We start from the raw sequence: 18,362 nt of genomic DNA, 5'->3' as shown, positions 1-18,362 counted from the left end.
AATCTGCTCCCAGATATCCACGTAGCTCTCTCCCTCACCTAATTCAAGTCTCTGCTTGAACTTGTCCTTATCAGAGAAATGTCCCCTGATGAACCTATGAGAAAGAATATCTTCCTCCACTCTAGTCACCTTGCTCTTTCTTATCTTGTCCAAATACCTGTCGCTGTTTTACGTATTATGTGCTTATTTGTTCATCGACTTATTGTCTGTCTCTCTTACTAGAATCTAAGGTCCATGAGAATAAATACTTTGTTTGCTGTTGTGTTTCCAGTGCCTGAAATGGGGCCCGGCACATAGTAGGTGCTCCCTAAATATTTTCTGGAGGAATGAATGCAATAGACAGTGGTAAATAAGACAGACATTTATTCTTGTTCTCATGGAGAAAAGAGTGGGTTAGATCTTTAAAAGGAGTATGAGTAATCTAGCGAGCTCTGAGGTAGGAGTTGTGTTTATTTGTATTTTCATAGGGTAGTAGGACAGGGACTGACCTATAGAATGAATTTACAGCAAGTGATTAATATTGTCCTTATTTATTTTTTTAAGAGATTTCATTCATTTATCTATTTGAGAGAGAGAGAGTAAGGTGGGGGAGGAAGAGATGGGGAAGGACAAACAGACTCCAGGCTGAGCATGACCGACTGGGGGCTGAATCCCACGACCCCCAAATACAACCCAAGCTGAAACTAAGGGTAGGAGGACCACCCAACTGAGCCACCCAGGCCCCCCTTCTGTTGTCTTTAAAGCTACATTTCTGAGCTTAGAAATTTATTCTCTCAAAGAAAGAATGAAGACAAATGAATGAATGAATGAATATTTTTAGCCCCATGGTCTTCCAAGCCATAGAAAAGAGACTGGATTCAAACCTACCAGCAAGTTCTTGCAATCAGGGGTGTGTGTGTACATGTGTGTGTACGTGTGTGTGTGTGTGTGTGTGTGTGTGTGTGTGTGTGTGTATGTCCCTCCTGAGTAATTGTAACGGCCAACACCATCAATTTATTGGAGCTCACTCAATTGTACCACATTTCTTTTTTTTTTTTTTTTTTTTAAGATTTTATTTTTTTATTTGACAGATAGAGATCACAAGTAGGCAGAGAGGCAGGCAGAGAGAGAGAGGAGGAAGCAGGCTCCCTGTGGAGCAGAGAGCCCGATGCGGGACTCGATCCCAGGACCCTGAGATCATGACCTGAGCCGAAGGCAGTGGCCCAACCCACTGAGCCACCCAGGCGCCCCAATTGTACCACATTTCTATGTCTCGACAAGACCATTTCATTCTGAGCAGCATCTCTAGGGCATCAGAGCTCCCAGTGTGTGGAGACTGGATTTGCCTTGCTGAGCAGTAGCGAGGCAGGGCACTGAAGGGCTCTAGATGAAAGCCAAAGGCAGGGTTTAAATCTGGGAAGGAACATGGTTATTCCGGGAGGGGACCAAGGAAGACATGTCACTAGTTCTATAGGAAGTAGCTGTCCAAGCATGTACCTGGGCTGGGGTTCCAGCTGGGAGTTTCACACTCATTCATACCTTTACCAGTGGCCCTTCTTGCCCTGTTCTTAGAGTGATGTGAGGGTTTGGCCAAAACTTGCATTAAGCTGCACCTGTAGGAGCCCAGCTATGATCTTCGAGTGCTCGTCTCCTGGGTGCATGAGAGGATAACAGGAGTCAAAGGGTTTCATGACTGGTAATAACCCTCCTTCTGCCTGTTGGGTCTTTCATCCCACCAGTTCACATACCTTTTCAAACAGTAATTAACCTCCCCACAGCCCCAAGTGGAAGCTGGAGATGTTAAACACAGTGCTCCTTGTTTAGCTGGGAGAAAAGAGGCAAGAGCACTTCTAAAGTGTCTTGGCTCGAGGGCACGCACAGTGAGTCAGCGAGGTCTCCCAGGAGGGGAGTCTGCAGTCCTGTCCACAAGTGACATGTTTTACTTTAATCACCACCCCACCCAGCGCCTTCTGGTCGCTTCCTTCACAGCTCTGTGATGTCTGTTAGCACTCCTCCAGCAGCACGCCCTCTCCCAAAAACATGTTGGAGTTTTTCAGCCGTGAGATCTTTTGCTTCCTTTCCTTTTTTTTTTTTTTTTTGTCTTTGTAGGTTTGTAATCTTTTTATTTCTTTACTATCATTTTAGTGAGGTCTCCCGAGGGAGAAGGGCAAAACCCAGATGGACAGTCTGCCAGGATTACAAATTAAATTTGAAAGCTATACTTGATACCGCCACTTGACAGAAAATCCAGGGGAAAAAAGGCGGGGGAAATCTCTTGTCTCTCACCCGAACAAAACCATGTTACAATTCTGGTGTGCTGTTCATGTGATTCTTTGCTATGCATGTTTTCAGACTGCGGTCATCTTCTTGGTTTGCATAAAGTTTATATCTTTCTTTTTTCACTTGATATTTGCATCAGAAGCATTTCCCCCGCGTTTTGACATAATCCTTATAATCATTGCCTTAAAGGTTGTGCCCTATTCCCATGAAGAGATTTACAAGAATGCATTTTAGCCAGAATACTATTGTGGGTCTCTGTTGCCAAATATTTAAAATGTTTCTGGTATTGATTCATAATGTAGTGGGGAGGGGCAGTAAAGTAGGGTGTCTACACCTAGTATTTCTTTTTAACTAGAAAAACCTATCATTTGAATGTTGCCGTGAAAGTTATTATAAGGATATATAAGTTAATGGGAAAATATAGATAATTAAAAAATAGTGTTGGGGACAGCTGAGTAGCCCTGTGGGGTGGAGGGAAGGGGAAAACTTGGATCCATTTTTTTAACTAGGATAAATTCCAAATGCACCAAATATTCAGATGTCAAGAGAGAAAGAAAGAAAGAAAGAGAGGAAAAAAGAAGGAAAGAACAAAACTATAAAAGTACTTGAAAAATCCATTGGAGAATTTTTTATTATTTCATAAGTGGAAATTTTGTCCAAGTATGAAATGAAGTCCAGAACCCATAAAATAAAAGATGGGTAAATATGATTATATAAAAATCTTATTTCTTCATGGCAGAGACCAATATACATGCAGTCAAAAGACAAATGACAAACTGGGAAATATATTTTTAATTCTGAATATAGAAAGGACTAATTTCCCTAATATATTAAGAGTTCCCACAGGGGCACCTGGGTGGCTCAGCTGGTTAAGCAACTGCCTTCGGGTCAGGTCATGATCCTGCAGTTCCAGGATCAAGTCCCACATTGGGCTCCCAGCTCAGTGGGGAGTCTGCTTCTCCCTCTGACCTCTCCCTTCTTCTTCTTTTTTTTTGGGGGGGGGGGATTTTATTTATTTATTGGACAAAGATCACAAGCAGGCAGAGAGACAGACAGAGAGAGGGGGGTGGGGAAGCAGGCTCCCTGCTAAACAGAGAGCCCGATGTGGGGCTCGATCCCAGGACCCTGAAATCATGACCCAAGCCAAAGGCAGAGGCTTAACCCACTGAGCCACCCAGGCAACCCCTGACCTCTCCCTTCTCATGCTTATTCTCTCATTCTCTATCTCTCAAATAAAAAAAATATATATTAAAAAAAAAAAAAAGGAGTTCCCACAAACTGGTAAGGAAACTAGCCAATAATCTCATGGAAAAATGGGCAAAGACCATACAGACAATTCACGGGAAACCCAAATCATTCTTAAATAAATGAAAAAAATGTTCACTTTCTCCCATGATAGGCCCAATTCATAGAAAAACAACACAGATCATAACAGTCTTGATTTTTCTGTTTGAGAGAGGCTGAAAGTACAGTTCAGCTTGGCAATGAAGAGCCTGAACTCCTTATTGGATGAGTTACTAAATTTCTATGGAGAGTGAATTGATAATACCTACTGAGATTTAAAAAGTATGGTAAAAAGTTACCATTTAATTCACTGATTTATGGCAATGGGCTCCGAGCTCAGTGGAAAGTCTGCTCCAGCATTCTCTCTCTCCCTCTACCCCTCCCCCTGCTCACTGGCTCTCTCTCTCTGAAATAAATAAATTAATCTCAAAAAAGAAAAAAGAAATATATGTCTGGTTTTGGTCCTAGTTTTAGCACAGAGCTCCTAAAACCCTTGGAATTTCCTGAGCAAGGAGAGAGGGGCAAGTATCTTTTGTTATGTAAATCGGGTGTCCCTGTGGACTGCACCTAAGAACAGAGGCTGGCTGCTGGGAGACCCAACCATGGTTAGAACTTTCAGTTCCATTGCACCTGACCTCCAGCAGCAGGGGCTGGAAAGGAGCTGGAGATTGAGTTCCATTACCCATGGCCAATGATTTCATCAGTCATGCCTTTGTCATGGATCCATGGATCCAAGGAGAGGGTTTGGAGAGCTTCCAGGTCAGTGAACCCTTGGAGATTGGGGAAAATATCATACCTGGAGAGGGCACAGAAGATCCATGCTCTTTCCCCATCCACTTCCCCCACACACCTCTTCCCTCTGACTGCTCCTGAGTTCTATCCTTTATAATAGACTGGTGATCTCTTGAGTAACAAGTTTCTCAGAGTTCTGTGAGCCACTCTAGCAAATTCACTGAACCTAAGGATAGGGTTGTCAGAACCTCTGACCTATAGCCAGTTGATACCAACCTGGACTTGGACAAGTATGTGAACAGTGGGTAGTCCTGTGGGACTGAGCCCTTAACCTGTGAGCTCTGATGCTACCTCCAGGTAGATAGTGTTAGAATTGAATGGAACTGTAGGGTATACAGCTGGTATCTAAGCATTGCTTGGCAGAATGGGAGGAAAACCCTCCTCTACACATTGGAAATTGAGTACAGAAAAAGTTTACCCCTTATAAGGGTGTTTGCTGCATTGTTGACTGATTAGCAAAGGATTGACAACAACCTAATAAGGGATTGGTTAAATAAATTATGATATATCAAAATTATGCCCTGATATGTATGATAATTCAAGAAAACAGAGTGTGAAAAAAGAGGATATGTTATCAGTTTCCATAATGTAATACTGGCTTGTCTCTTTTGTCCCTAAGTGGGGACAGGATTGGAGAATGCCTTTCACTTGGACCCCTTTGTATTTTTTATTTTGTTTTATTTTTTATTTTTGAGTGGAATTTATTGCCTACTCACAGAAAAATAAATGACACTTGCTTTCTTATCTTATTTTATTTTAAAGATTTTATTTATTCATTTGAGAGAGAGAGCATGAGTGGGGGGGCAGAGGGAGAGGGACAAGCAAACTCCCGGCTGAGTGGGGAGCCTAAATGCGGCTCAATCCTAGAACCCTGGGATCATGACTGAGCTCAAGGCAGATGCTTAACTGACAGCCACACAGGCACCCCTTACATTTACTTTTTTTTTAATTAAAAATAAAATTAAAAATAGAAGCAGCTAGCAGTGGGGCTGATCTTTAGGAAGATCCCCTCGAGTGGCTCACTCATACTGGTTAGGTAGATGTAAGGCAAAGATCATCCCATACTTTGGAAGTTTCCAGAGTGTGGAATGTGAGGCCCCTTCACCCAAACTCCTTGGCGGGTTGAACTCCTTGGAGCTTGAAAGTTGTTGGGGAGGGGTGGGAAAGCCTGCCCTTGATGAGGCTTAGTGTATTAGAAGCTCACTGATAGACAGAGCTGCTCCTCACTGAGGTCATCTGAAGGACATATGGGCCTGCAGGAAGAGCTCACCAGGGTGGGCCAGGGAGGTACTGGGCCTAGAACCCAGATCTTGTGGAAATTAGCATGGGTGGCCAGACTATGCCAAGTGGCCAACAGCCCCTTCCAACAGTGACCCTGTAGGAGAGCCACCCCAGCAACCTTGGTGGAGATGGCCCCCTTTGGAGAATGATCAGTTTTCTCTTTGGAAAAGCCTCTTGGAAGAAAAGACAGCAATATGTCTCCAGTTATTTCAATTTTAAAGATAGGTTCTTATTTTTGTACTTGATGCTGGAGAAGCAGGACAAATGGGTTATGTTTAAATAATATCATGATCAGCAACTTTCTACCTAGTGCTTTCCCACATTGCATATTATTGTCTATTATTTATTTATATTAATATAATTTAATTATTTAAATCAGATTCTGGGAAGCAGGGCCATGGAGTTAAAAGGTATGGACTTTTTTTTTTTTTTAAAGATTTTATTTATTTATTTGACAGAAAGAGAAAGAGAGATCACAAGTAGGCAGAGAGGCAGGCAGAGAGAGAGGGGGGAAGCAGGCTCCCCACTGAGCAGAGAGCCCCAGGCAGGGCTCAATCTCAGAACACTGAGATCATGACCTGAGCCTAAGGCAGAGGCTTAACCCATTGAGCCACCCAGATGCCCCAGGTATGGACATTTTATATATGACTTTGTCAAAGGGTTACAACCAATTTAAATGTTTCCAGCCATGTAAAGGACAATAGATTATTTCATATCAAGAGTTAAACACATGGATGTTCATAATCAGCAAAGAGTGGAAATACTTCAAATGCCCATCAAATGATGAATGGCTAGACAAAAATGTGATATATCCTTATAATGGAATATTACTCAACAAGGAGAAGGACTGAAATGCTGACTCAGGTGACAACATGATGAACCTTGAAAACATTACACTAAGTGAAAAGACCACATATTGTACATCCATTTTTTCAAAAGACTTTGAGAGAGAGAGAGAGAGCACAAGCAGGAGGAGCAGAGGGAGAGGGAGAAACAGACTCCCTGCTGAGCAGGGAGCTGGACTTGGGGCTTGATCCTAGGGCTCCAGGATCATGACCCAAGCCAAGAGCAGATCCTTAACTGATTGAGCTCCCCAGGCACCCCTTGTACATCCATTTATTTGAAATGTCCACAGTAAGCTGATCTATAGAGGGTGAAAGTAGACGGGTGGTCTTCTATGGTCAGGGGACAGAGGGGTAGGGAGTGACTGCTAACAGGTGCAGTGTGTCTTTCTGGGGTGGTGAAAATGTGCTAAAATTACATAATAATATGCTTGTACAACCCTGAATATGCTAAAAATCACTGAATTGTATACTTGAAAAGGAGGAATTGTATTGTATATGAATTATACCTCAACAAAGTGACTACTAAAAAAAGGCAATGAGTACTATGAAACTCTAATGAGTTTGTTTCTTTGTTGTGATTTTTTTCTGATTTAATGAGAAATTTTAAAATATTTGAATAACTTAAAAATTTTTTTTTGAAATTAAAATTTTTTTCCTGGTGCCTGGGTGGCTCAGTAGGTTAAGCCTCTGCCTTTGGCTCAGGTCAGGATCTCAGGGTTCTGGGATTGAGCCCCGCATCAGGCTCTCTGCTCAGCAGGGAGCCTGCTCCCCCCCACTCCCCCCTACCCCCCCCCCCGACTACTTGCGATCTCTGTCTCTGTGCCACATAAATGAATGGAATCTTTTTTAAAAGAATCGTTTTTTCCTTGTGAGCTATATGTATAAGTACCTGCCCATCAATCTTTTGGATTATTGAATGGGTTTTTTTTTTTTCTTGTGAATTTGTTTGAGTTGCCTACATAATAAAAAATATTAAAACTCTCCTAATCACATTTGGGAACAGAGTACAGCCTGTTTCTTTTATGTTAATTTTTCTTGGGAATGCATAACTTTAAAAAACAATTTTATAAAGTTAAATCCATAATTTTTTCCTTTTGTAATTACTTTTATTATTCTATAATTACTTTTATTGGGAAATTATTCTCTGAAGGAAATAAAAAATAAGAGTCAGAAATAAGATTGAATTGGCAAATAAATTAAGGGGCTGAAAAAAAGTTTAAAAAAAAAGGGCTGATTCTTTGAAACACTAAAATAATCTGGTTATCTAATTAAGAAAAAAAAAAACCCAAAACCCATAATAACTAGAACTAGAAATGAGAAACAGAATATATCAGATGGAAAGAAACCCCTTAAAAAATTAAAACATATCATGTTCAACTCAATTCTAGTAAATCTTCAGTTTTTGATGAAGTGAACATTGTTTCTAGAGAAGTATTAATTGCCAAAATCGATCCATGAAACATAGTGTATCAGAATAAGCATACAGGTATGGGAAAAACTGATTATGCATACCGTTAAGGAAAAAAAAATCACTTCCAAGAAAAATCTCTAAGTCTAGAGAATTTGTTAGTCTATCCCGGTAGCTTTTAGGAAGAGAAAGACTGGTGGACTTTTGGTGAGATAATCTTGGTTTTCCAAAACAAGGTCATACCTAGAAAGAGTTCATGCCCCTTGATCTCAAGACAATCCCAATTCTACAACTCATTCTTTCTTTTTTTTTTTTTTTTAAGATTTTATTTATTTATTTGACAGACAGAGATCACAAGTAGGCAGAGAGGCAGGCAGAGAGAAAGGGGGAAGCAGGCTCCCCACAGAGCAGAGAGCCCGATGCGGGGCTCGATCCCAAGACCATGGGATCATGACCTGAGCCGAAGGCAGAGGGTTCACCCACTGAGCTGCCCAGGCACCCCTACCACTCATTCTAATAAAATAACCAGGGATTTAGGAACAAGAGTCCTTATTATAGATCTAAACTAGAGAAGAACTGGAAACAACCTGAATGTCCATCACTATGAGAATGGACAACAGATCAAGGGTATTTATAGCATAAAATGCCATCTACTAACCTCATTGTATTCAAATAGTATTTAATGATATGCAAATAGTCTCATGATAAGTGAAAAATCTGAATATAACTTTGGTTTTATAACACAATCCCAACTTATTTAAAATAATTTTTTTACATCGATGCATAAGGACACAAGTTAGATAGAACTATCCATAGTCATAGGGGCGTCTGCGTGGCTGAGTCAGTGAAGAGTCCAACTATCGATTTTGGCTCAGGTCATGATCTCAGGGTCGTGGGGTGGAGCCCCTCGTTGGGCTCCACACTCAGTGGGGAGCTTGCTTATCCCCTCTCCCTCTGCCTCTCTCCTGGACTTGTGCTCTCTCTCACACTCTTTTGCTAATAAATAAATAAAAATCTTTAAAAAAACAACCAATCAACAACAACACAACAGTCTCCACAGGTTAGATAATATTTTAATTATATTTTTAAGTTTTTTTGTAATTTTCTTTAAGTGAATGTTAAGTATATGATAAGTATCACATTGTGCGTATTATGTTTTGTAATTTAGTTTCCCCTAGTGTATTCTGAACATTCTAAAATTCTTTAAATGTTCATCTAAAATATCTATTTTTAATGGCAGCATACTGTCTTACTATAATTTTCGCTAGATTTAGATTAAAAATTTTTTTTTCTAATTCAAACTCTGCTTCAATAAACACCCTTACTCATCCATCTTTCCTGGACCATCTTCCAGTTTTTGAGTTCTCCACAGTGCCCTGAATGAGGGTAGCCCAGCCTTAGCTTTCTCTCCAGAGGAACAGGGCACCGATTTCCTCCCCAGATGGACAGTCCGGACCAGTGTGACCTACAACATGAATCTGCATTTGAGTCACCTGCGCATCCTTTTGAACTTCAGATTCTGGTTCAGTAGGTCTGGGTTAGCCCTGAGACCTGGCACTTTTCTAGTTGGTTCCTCTGAAGTCCATGCTGTAGTTCTCCAGACCACACAGAGGAGCAGTTCTAAGGCCAGCGTATCTTCTGCCAATTCAAATGACAAAAAAGCCTTTCTCCTGTCTCAAGTTCTGTCTCAATGGGATTCTAGTCCCAGCTCCTCCCTGCAATAATTTACCTAAATGTGAAGACTTATCAGGTATTTTAAGGCCGCTGATGTGTTCCTGGGAGATTTCTTTCTCATCTTTTCCAAATATTCCCCATGGGATATGACTTAAAGTCCTTCAGCATCTTAATTCCTGTCTCCCTTGTCTCTTTTACAGTATAGTTCCAGAATGGAAAGTATTGCTTATAGTGTAGGCTTATGGGCTGCAGGTAGTGGGAGACCATCATGAATGACCTTTATCCCCACTAGAATCCTGCTATGAATTCAGCTAAGAGCTCATGTCTCTGGAGTGACTCATGCTGAGCCCATTGTCGGCTAAGAGCCTGAAGTCATTTCCACAGGCGCAGCTGTCGGTTCACATCTTGCTCAACTTCTGTTTGAGCCTAAGTAACCCAGGGAACTCTTGTTAAACTCTGGTTTCTCACCTGAAATTTGGCACAGAGCTGTCCTTGTCTCAGAGAAAGATGCTGCGACCACAGGAAGGGGGCGGTGTTGAGTCAGAGATCCCACCACCACTTGGACCAATATTAAGGTGTCACTGATACTTGCAAATTACACCTTTTCCACCTTCATTTAGGAATCTCATTTGACATTCAGACATTTCTGAGGAAAGAACCTATAGCAGTTGATAATGCAGAAATTTTTATTTTTAATTTTTTGACGTGACCTTTCTCCTAAGTGTGTAACCATTTCCTTTCCCTGCCCATCCGTCCAATATGGGGTCGTACAATATGAGCTGGTAACATGTAATATTAATATTATATGCAATGTGATTTTAATAAGTGCTCTCTGGAAAATTCAGAAAACATTAAAGACGAAAATGAAAGTCCCCTTTGATGGTATCACCTACTGGCATCCATTGTTGACATTTCTTTCATTCTTTTTGATTTGCATATTTTTCTCTCATTAAAGCCAATATTTTAACTGTTTTATTACTGAGTAATAGATGTTCATTGTAGAAAAGAAGTGGAAACTACAAATAAGCAGCAGCAGAAGAAACAGAAACTCCCATTATCAAGAAATAACCTTGGGATCCCCCCCCTCCCGCCCCCCACCCCCGGGGTGGCTCAGTTGTTCAGTGTCTGCCTTTGACTCAGGTCACGAACCCGGGATCCTGGGATTGAGTCCCAAATCGGGATCCCTGCGCAGCAAGGAGCAGGCTTCTTCTGCCTGCTGCCCGCCCTGGTTATACTTTCCTACTCTCTCTCTCTCTCCGGTAAATAAGTAAATAAAATCTTAATAAAAAGAAAGAAAGAAGGAAAGAAAGAAAGAAAGAAAGAAAGAAAGAAAGAAAGAAAGAAAGAAAGAAACTTGAGTTACATCTTGGTACGTTTTCTTTAAGATGTTTAAATCTGTATATAAATTACATTTTTTTTAAAGATTTTATTTATCTATTTGATAGAGAGAAATCACAAGTAGATGGAGAGGCAGGCAGAGAGAGAGAGAGGGAAGCAGGCTCCCTGCTGAGCAGAGAGCCCGATGCGGGACTCGATCCCAGGACCCTGAGATCATGACCTGAGCCGATGGCAGCGGCTTAACCCACTGAGCCACCCAGGCACTCTATAAATTACATTTTTTGTTAAGAAATGAAGTTACAGGGGCACCTGGGTGGTTCAGTGGGTTAGGCCTCTGCTTTTGGCTCAGGTCATGATCCCAGGATCCTGGGATCAAGCCCCGCATCCAGCTCTCTGCTCAGCAGGGAGCCTGCTTCCCTCTTTCTCTCTCTGCCTGCCTCTCTGCCTACTTGTAATCTCTCTCTCTGTCAAATAAATAAATAAAATCTTAAAAAAAAGAAATGAAGTTACAGGGGCACCTGGGTGGCTCAGTCTTTAAGAGTCTGCCTTCAGCTCAGGTCATGATCCCAGAGTTCTGGGATTGAGCCCCATATCGGGCTCCCTGCTGGGCAGGAAAAGCCTGCTTCTCCCTTTCCCACTCTCTCTGCTTATGTTCCCTCACTCGCTGTGTCTCTCTCTGTCAAATAAATAAATAAATAAATCTTTAATTAAAAAAATGAAATGAAGTTACACAAGGCCTCCTGGGTAGGTCAGTGGGTTAAGTGTCCCATTCTTGATTTTGGCTCAGATCGTACTCTCAGGTGATGAGATGAGCTCCACGCTGGACTCTGTGCTGGGTGTGGAACCTGCTTAAGATTCTCTCTCCCTCTCCCTCTGCCTCACCCATCTCTAAAAAAAAAAAAAAGGAAATGAAATTACACAGTAACACTATATTATAAAACTTTTTTCCCCACTTGACAATATGTTAAAAGCATTTCCTATGTCAAAAATATACATATTAACAATAATTGATATTTATATGTTATATATGCCACGTATCTTGTATGTAATGAATGTATTCCTACAATATCATTCTAATGGATGCATGTGTTCTGTGATATGAATGTATCATTATTTAACCTCTTCTTTATGGTTAGATAGTATGAGTTAAAAATTTCTTGCTGGAATACATACTTTTTATTCTAGACCTGATCACTGCACTAGATCATGTGATCTTAATCTCTCTGTTAATATATACTACTTGATGATGTCTCCTTCAAGTTCTTATACAGTTTTTAGACTTAACTTTATTACAAATATGCAGTTCAATGTATTAATATAGTTCACCTACTTGGCATTTTTACTGACCTTTGTGGCATTATATTCATTGAATATATCAATTTCTTAGCTATAATATAATCACAGATGGCACATTAGAAATTGCTATTTTTTTAAAAGATTTAATTTATTTATTTGACAGAGATTACAAGTAGGTGGAGAGGCAGGCAGATAGAGGGGAAGGGAAACAGTCTCCCTGCTGAGCAGAGAGCCGGATGTGGGACTCGATCCCATGACCCTGGGATCATGACCTGAGCCAAAGGCAGAGGCTTTAACCCACTGAGCCATCCAGGCACCCAGAAATTGCTTTTTTTTTTTTTTTTTAAGATTTTGTTTATTTATTTGACAAACAGAGATCACAAGTAGGCAGAGAGGCAGGCAGAGAGAGAGAGAGGAGGAAGCAGGCTCCCTGCTGAGCAGAGAGCCCAATGCGGACTTGATCCCAGGACCCTGAGATCATGACCTGAGCTGAAGGCAGAAGTTTAACCCACTGAGCCACCCAGGTGCCTGAAACTGCTATTTCAGCAGAAAATTAATGATCAACATTACACAGTATAGTAGATAGCTTTCATTTTTAGTTCCTATATTTCTATATTCCAAATATGTTCTATGCTAATATTCATAAACATTTTCCTTTCTTTTTTTTTTTTTAAGATTTTATTTATTTATTTGCCAGATAAGAGAGACAATGAGAGAGCAGACACAAGCAGGGGGAGTGAGAGAGGGAGAAACAGGCTTCCCTCTGAGCAGGGAGCCCGATGTGGGGCTCTAGCCCAGGACCCTGGGATCATGACCTGAGCCAAAAGCAGACACTTCATAAACATTTTCTACCATTTTGTTAATCCATGCCATCTCTCGAGTGTTCAAGTTGAGATACGTCAAGGCAACAGACCTTCTCCTTTTAGGCCTCTCTGTCATGGGTGGGCACACTTCACCTTGGTTTACTCAGAGTTCTTTCCTGGGTCTCCTGCATTATGAGGCAGGAGAGGAATTCCCTTCGGTCTTAATCGGCTAAATCACTTTCCTTGGTTGCATTTCTGTGGAAAACTATTTCAGAGAACATTCAGTGAACTTTGTATGTTTTCACATTGTGAGGATTTACTCTGTAAGAATATTATTTCACCTGTATTTAGAGTAAGTTGCTTGTTTTGGCAATCTCTCTTTTGCTAGGAGAACCCACATGAGCCAAATTCCACTTTCAGAAATGCTGTGGGCCAAACTTCATGCTGTGTAAGTTCATATCTAAAGACAGTAAATTTCTGAATGGGTTTATAAGATGAAATACAACTTACTTGTGCTCACTGCCTTTCCTTAGAGACAGACAGTCATAGATTTGCTTATGTCACTGCTCATACAGCAGTGAATGAATTCAGAAGAAAGACAGTGTTTTCAGATGGGTTAGACCACATATTTTAATAATTTTGCAAATAAGGAAATTCTGACAGTGAGGGGGAACCCCCTTGGTCCCTCTAAAGATAGCATAAGTCATTCTAAAGAGTATTTTTATTTTTTTTTAAGATTTTATTTATTTATTTGAGAGAGTAAGTGAGCGAGAGCAAGAGAGGAAGAGAGAGAGAAAATAAGCAGGCAGATAGAGGGAGAGGCAGGTTCCCTGTTGCGTAGGGAGCCTGAAGCCCAGGACCCCAGGATCATGGCCCGAGCTGAAGGCAGATGCTTAACTGACTGAGCCACCCAGGTGCCCCCAAATGAATGGAATTCTTAATTTTTAAGTTACTGTCTTTAAAAATAAACTCTCCCTCCCCCTGGCTCATGCTCTCCCTCTCACTCTCTCTCAAAAAAATAAGTAAAATCTTAAAAAAAAAAAAAAAAAAGAACTCTGTTCATTTCAAGTTTGACAGGATTTGGCTTAATAGATTTGATAAATGAATGTATAGTTTGTATTTATTTCTACTTTACCAGGATAGTAGAAAATATAGCTCTGGTCTCTTGATTGTTTATATGGTACATGTTTTGGCAGGGACGCAAATTGACTGGATGTAATTTTGTCTTTGGGCTTAAATATTTGGTTTTCAGATGCTCTCCTTGTGTTGTCTTCTCCCAGCCTCAATCCACGGACCACGGTGCTGTTTTTCTAGCTTCCTGTACTAAAACCATGTTCACCTCTTACATTATCTGTCAGCTGTGGTTAAGAGTCCTTGTCCTTCGGGAGCCTAGGTCATACTGGCCGTGAAATAGGCCTAGCTATTGAACACTCCTTGAACTACAAACTACAAACTTGGAAGGGGGACATACTATGGTTGCATGAAAATGTTATAGCTTCGGCCTTTCTGCGCAATGTGGAAAGAAAATCCTCTTTCCTCTCAGTCCCTATTAAAAAAGTAACTCTTCAGGAAGTTAGCTAGCACTGAGCTAGCACTGAGCTAGCACTTGAGAGGCCTTCCATATTTCCACTCTCCCTCTTGGCCCTGTGATCAGCCTCCAAGTAAGCCAAATATTAAAGATTGCTTAGCTATACTATAATTGCAAATGGCACATTAGAAACTGCTAGAAACTGGGCTGGCCTTCCAGGGAACGAAAGACCACCTAAAGCGAAGGCAAGCTATCTCACTTGAGTCTGTCTTGGACCAGCCAGGCCCTCTTTCATCTGCTAGCTAATGGGCAGCTGACTAAAGATACATGAGTCACGGAGTCCAGCTGAGACCAGAAGCCCAGCCCAAATGGCCGACCCCTATCACTGTGAGTGAAATCAACGACTGTGGTTTTACACACTGAATTCTGACGTTGTTTGTTACACAGCACAAGCAAGGTGGTACACCCTGCTAGAAACATCGCGAGTTTCATAACCGGCTCAATTGTACTTGATTTTTTTTTTTATTATTTTATTTTTTTTTAAAGATTTTATTTATTTATTTGTCAGGTATAGAGGGAGAGTGAGCGAGTGAGCACAGGCAGACAGAGAGGCAGGCAGAGGCAGAGGGAGAAGCAGGCTCCTAGCCGAGCAAGGAGCCCGATGCGGGACTCGATCCCAGGATGCTGGGATCATGACCTGAGCCGAAGGCAGCCGCTCAACCAACTGAGCCACCCAGGCATCCCAGTTGTACTTGATTTTTGAAGCAAGCTTTGGAGCTCTTGGGCTTTCCCTGACCTCCTTGGCTTGGCTGTTGTACTTCAGTGTGGTCGTTCGGGTGCTGGGTATTGTGTCCGCAGACCTGGGTTTGAATCTGGTCTCTTCCACTTCTTTGCTGTATGACTTTGGGCAAGTCGCGTCCCTCTCTCTGAACTTAATTTTCTCCAATTGTGTAAGACGTGGAAAAGAATATTGCCTAATGAGATCTCATGTGGTTCCTTCACTAATATCCTTTCCTGGCCCCCTGTACTTCCTTCCTAACAGAACCCTGATTTCATTCAGTCATTCATACATGCTCTGCATGGTTTTTGGCGTTCTCTTCATCGCCTTGATGGGGAGCTGATTCCTAATTAGTCTCAACTAATCTTGGAAATCCATTGCCCTCGCCAATGATTAGTTTAAAAGTGGGCATATGGTCAAATTTTGACCACTGAGAAATGAGAGGAAAGATCCTGGTGTAGAGGGATTTTGGGGAAACATTTCTTCACTTTTTTTTTTTTTTTAAGATTTTATTTATTTATTTGACAGAGAGAGAAATCACAAGTAGGCAGAGAGGCAGGCAGGGAGAGAGGGGGAAGCAGGCTCCCCGCTGAGCAGAGAGCCCGATGTAGGGCTCCATCCCAGGACCCTAGGATCATGACCTGAGCCGAAGGCAGAGGCTTTAACCTCCTGAGCCACCCAGGCGCCCCAAGAGTCATAATTCTTTGGATTTTAGCCAGGCCACCCTATTTCTTCACTTTTAAGAAGCAGGTATTGGAAGAGACGATTTGTTTCTTCTCCTAAAGACTGTTTGGTTTGGATATGAGGCCTGGGACTATAGTAACCATCTTGTGGGCATGGGGAGGGTTACTTAAAAGTAAAGTCAAAGGGCACCTGGTTTGCTCAGTGGGTTAAGTGGTTAAACATCTGCCTTCGGCTCAGGTTGTGATCTCAGGGTTCGGGGATCAAACCCTGCTTCATCAGGCTCCCCGCTCAATGGGGAGTCTGCTTTTCGCCACCCCCACCTCTGTGCCCTTGCCTTGCTTGTGCTCATGTGCCCTCACTCTCTCTCAAATAAATATGCAAGTAAATTTTATTTATTTATTTATTAAGGATTTTATTTATTTATTTGACAGACAGAGATCACAAGCAGGCAGAGAGGCAGGCAGAGAGAGGGGGAGGAAGCAGGCTCCTCGCTGAGCAGAGAGCTCAATCCCAGGACCCTGAGATCATGACCCAAGGTGAAGGCAGAGGCTTAACCCACTGAGCCACCCAGGCACACCACATAAATTTTAAAAAGTACAACCAAAACCCTGAGGAAAGCAGAAGCACCAGATGAGAACAACCTGGGTCCTTGAACGTATCAGTAAACCACTGGGACTCCAATCATGGAGTCGTCCTAATCTCAGATGTTTATTGTGTGAAATACAAATCCTCTGTATCATTTAAGTTTGTTTGAGTCAGGTTTCCTGTTCCTTGCTAACCAAAGCATCCTCAGTGAGATACCCTTTTGTAGAGCATCTAGCCTGTAGTAAGCCCTCCATAAATATTAGCACTTATTAGAATTGTATTGGTTCCTTTCCCTCAACTATTAAATGGTTTCAGATTTCACAGATCTTGGAAACATATTTTACTGAATTCTACTGAGCCTCTCAAGCACGGTACCCGTTCTCTTTACCTGTGACTCCAAATCTGGAGCAGGGGTGAATACTAGGGCCAGGGGGACAAATCGAGCCGATGGCCTGCTTTTGTAAATAAAGCTGGGCCTGTGTCCCGCAGTCCCTTCTTCACCTCCTGGATGATGATTCTTATGGGGACCTAGTTCACAATGCAAATTGCAGCTTTCGCCCCAAAGAGTCTGTTTCCCAGGGTGAATCAGTTAAGACTCTTCTAGGCAAGCGACTGTCAACCTGACCCAAGCTACGTGTTGGCCTCAGGCTACAGGGGCTCAAACAGCATCCTCAGGATCACATCTCTCCATCTCTTAGCCCTGCTTTCTCTGTCTTGACTTCAGTCTCAGACAGTGTCTGACACTGAGGGCCACAATATGGCCCAGCAGTGCCTGTCTTTTCTAATTCATGTCTAGTGGGAAAGAGGTAAAGTCTTTCTCAACATTTTCAGTGTAACTTTGGAGCATCACAGTGATTGATTTGACCTAAGCATTGAAAATGCTCTCTAGAGAGCAACAGATAATTCCTTTTTGCACTTTGCCTTTTATGTGTTGTTTGTCTTCCTTTACTGGACTACAGACTCCAAGAACAGTGCTCAGCAGCTAGTCCAGGCTTAATAAATATCATTTGGCGTGAATGAATGTATATTTATTTAAAAGTTGGAACTGGGATCATTCCTCACATATATTTTTATTTTCCTCTTCTTAAAAGTTTATATGTTTATATTATGAGCATTCCTTTATGTCGCTAAGGCTGTTTGGATTGGCGTCGAGAGGCAAGGAGATGTCATTGAAGGTTTCTAAGCAGTGGTTGACATTGACCCGTTGGCTTACGAGCCATGTTGATCTCATTCTGGCCCATATTCTCTGCATTACCCATAAAGACTGCATCATTCAAATATTTCCACATCTCCTCCTCCTAACCCGCCCTTGGAGGCTTGTGTTGTAGCTACTACAGTTTTTATTTTGAAGATGATTGGATGTGACTTTTTTTTTTCAGCCTTCTCATGTTGTTCAGTTGTCCAAAGTAGTTGCAGTCGTGTGATGCGCCCGCTCCCTCTCCCCCGGGGTTGGGACTGCTACCTCATCCCCAAAAGATGTATTGCTTCATGAGATCAGCTTACAGCAAACCATGCACAGATAACTTTTCAAACGTTTAATTGTAATACTTCCATGCTTAAATCACCAAATTGGCCTTGGAAAATATGCAATCTCTTCAAATTACATTCTCTTTTAACTCAGAATTTACAATATAACAGGGCAGTCTGTGTACTTAAGACATTTGCAAATGGGTGCATGAAAATGGCCTTGATTCACAGGGTGTTCTATTTTTTTTTTTTTTTTAAGCCTGGTATTGTAAATGCAGCAATAATGAAAGTCAGCCTTGCAAGGTACCTTTTTACCTGTGTTGTGCATAACATAATTGGT

This window comes from Mustela nivalis (assembly GCF_964662115.1).
Source record: "Mustela nivalis genome assembly, chromosome: 17".
In the NCBI taxonomy this organism is placed as follows: Eukaryota; Metazoa; Chordata; class Mammalia; order Carnivora; family Mustelidae; genus Mustela; species Mustela nivalis.
This window is presented reverse-complemented; position numbering follows the sequence as displayed.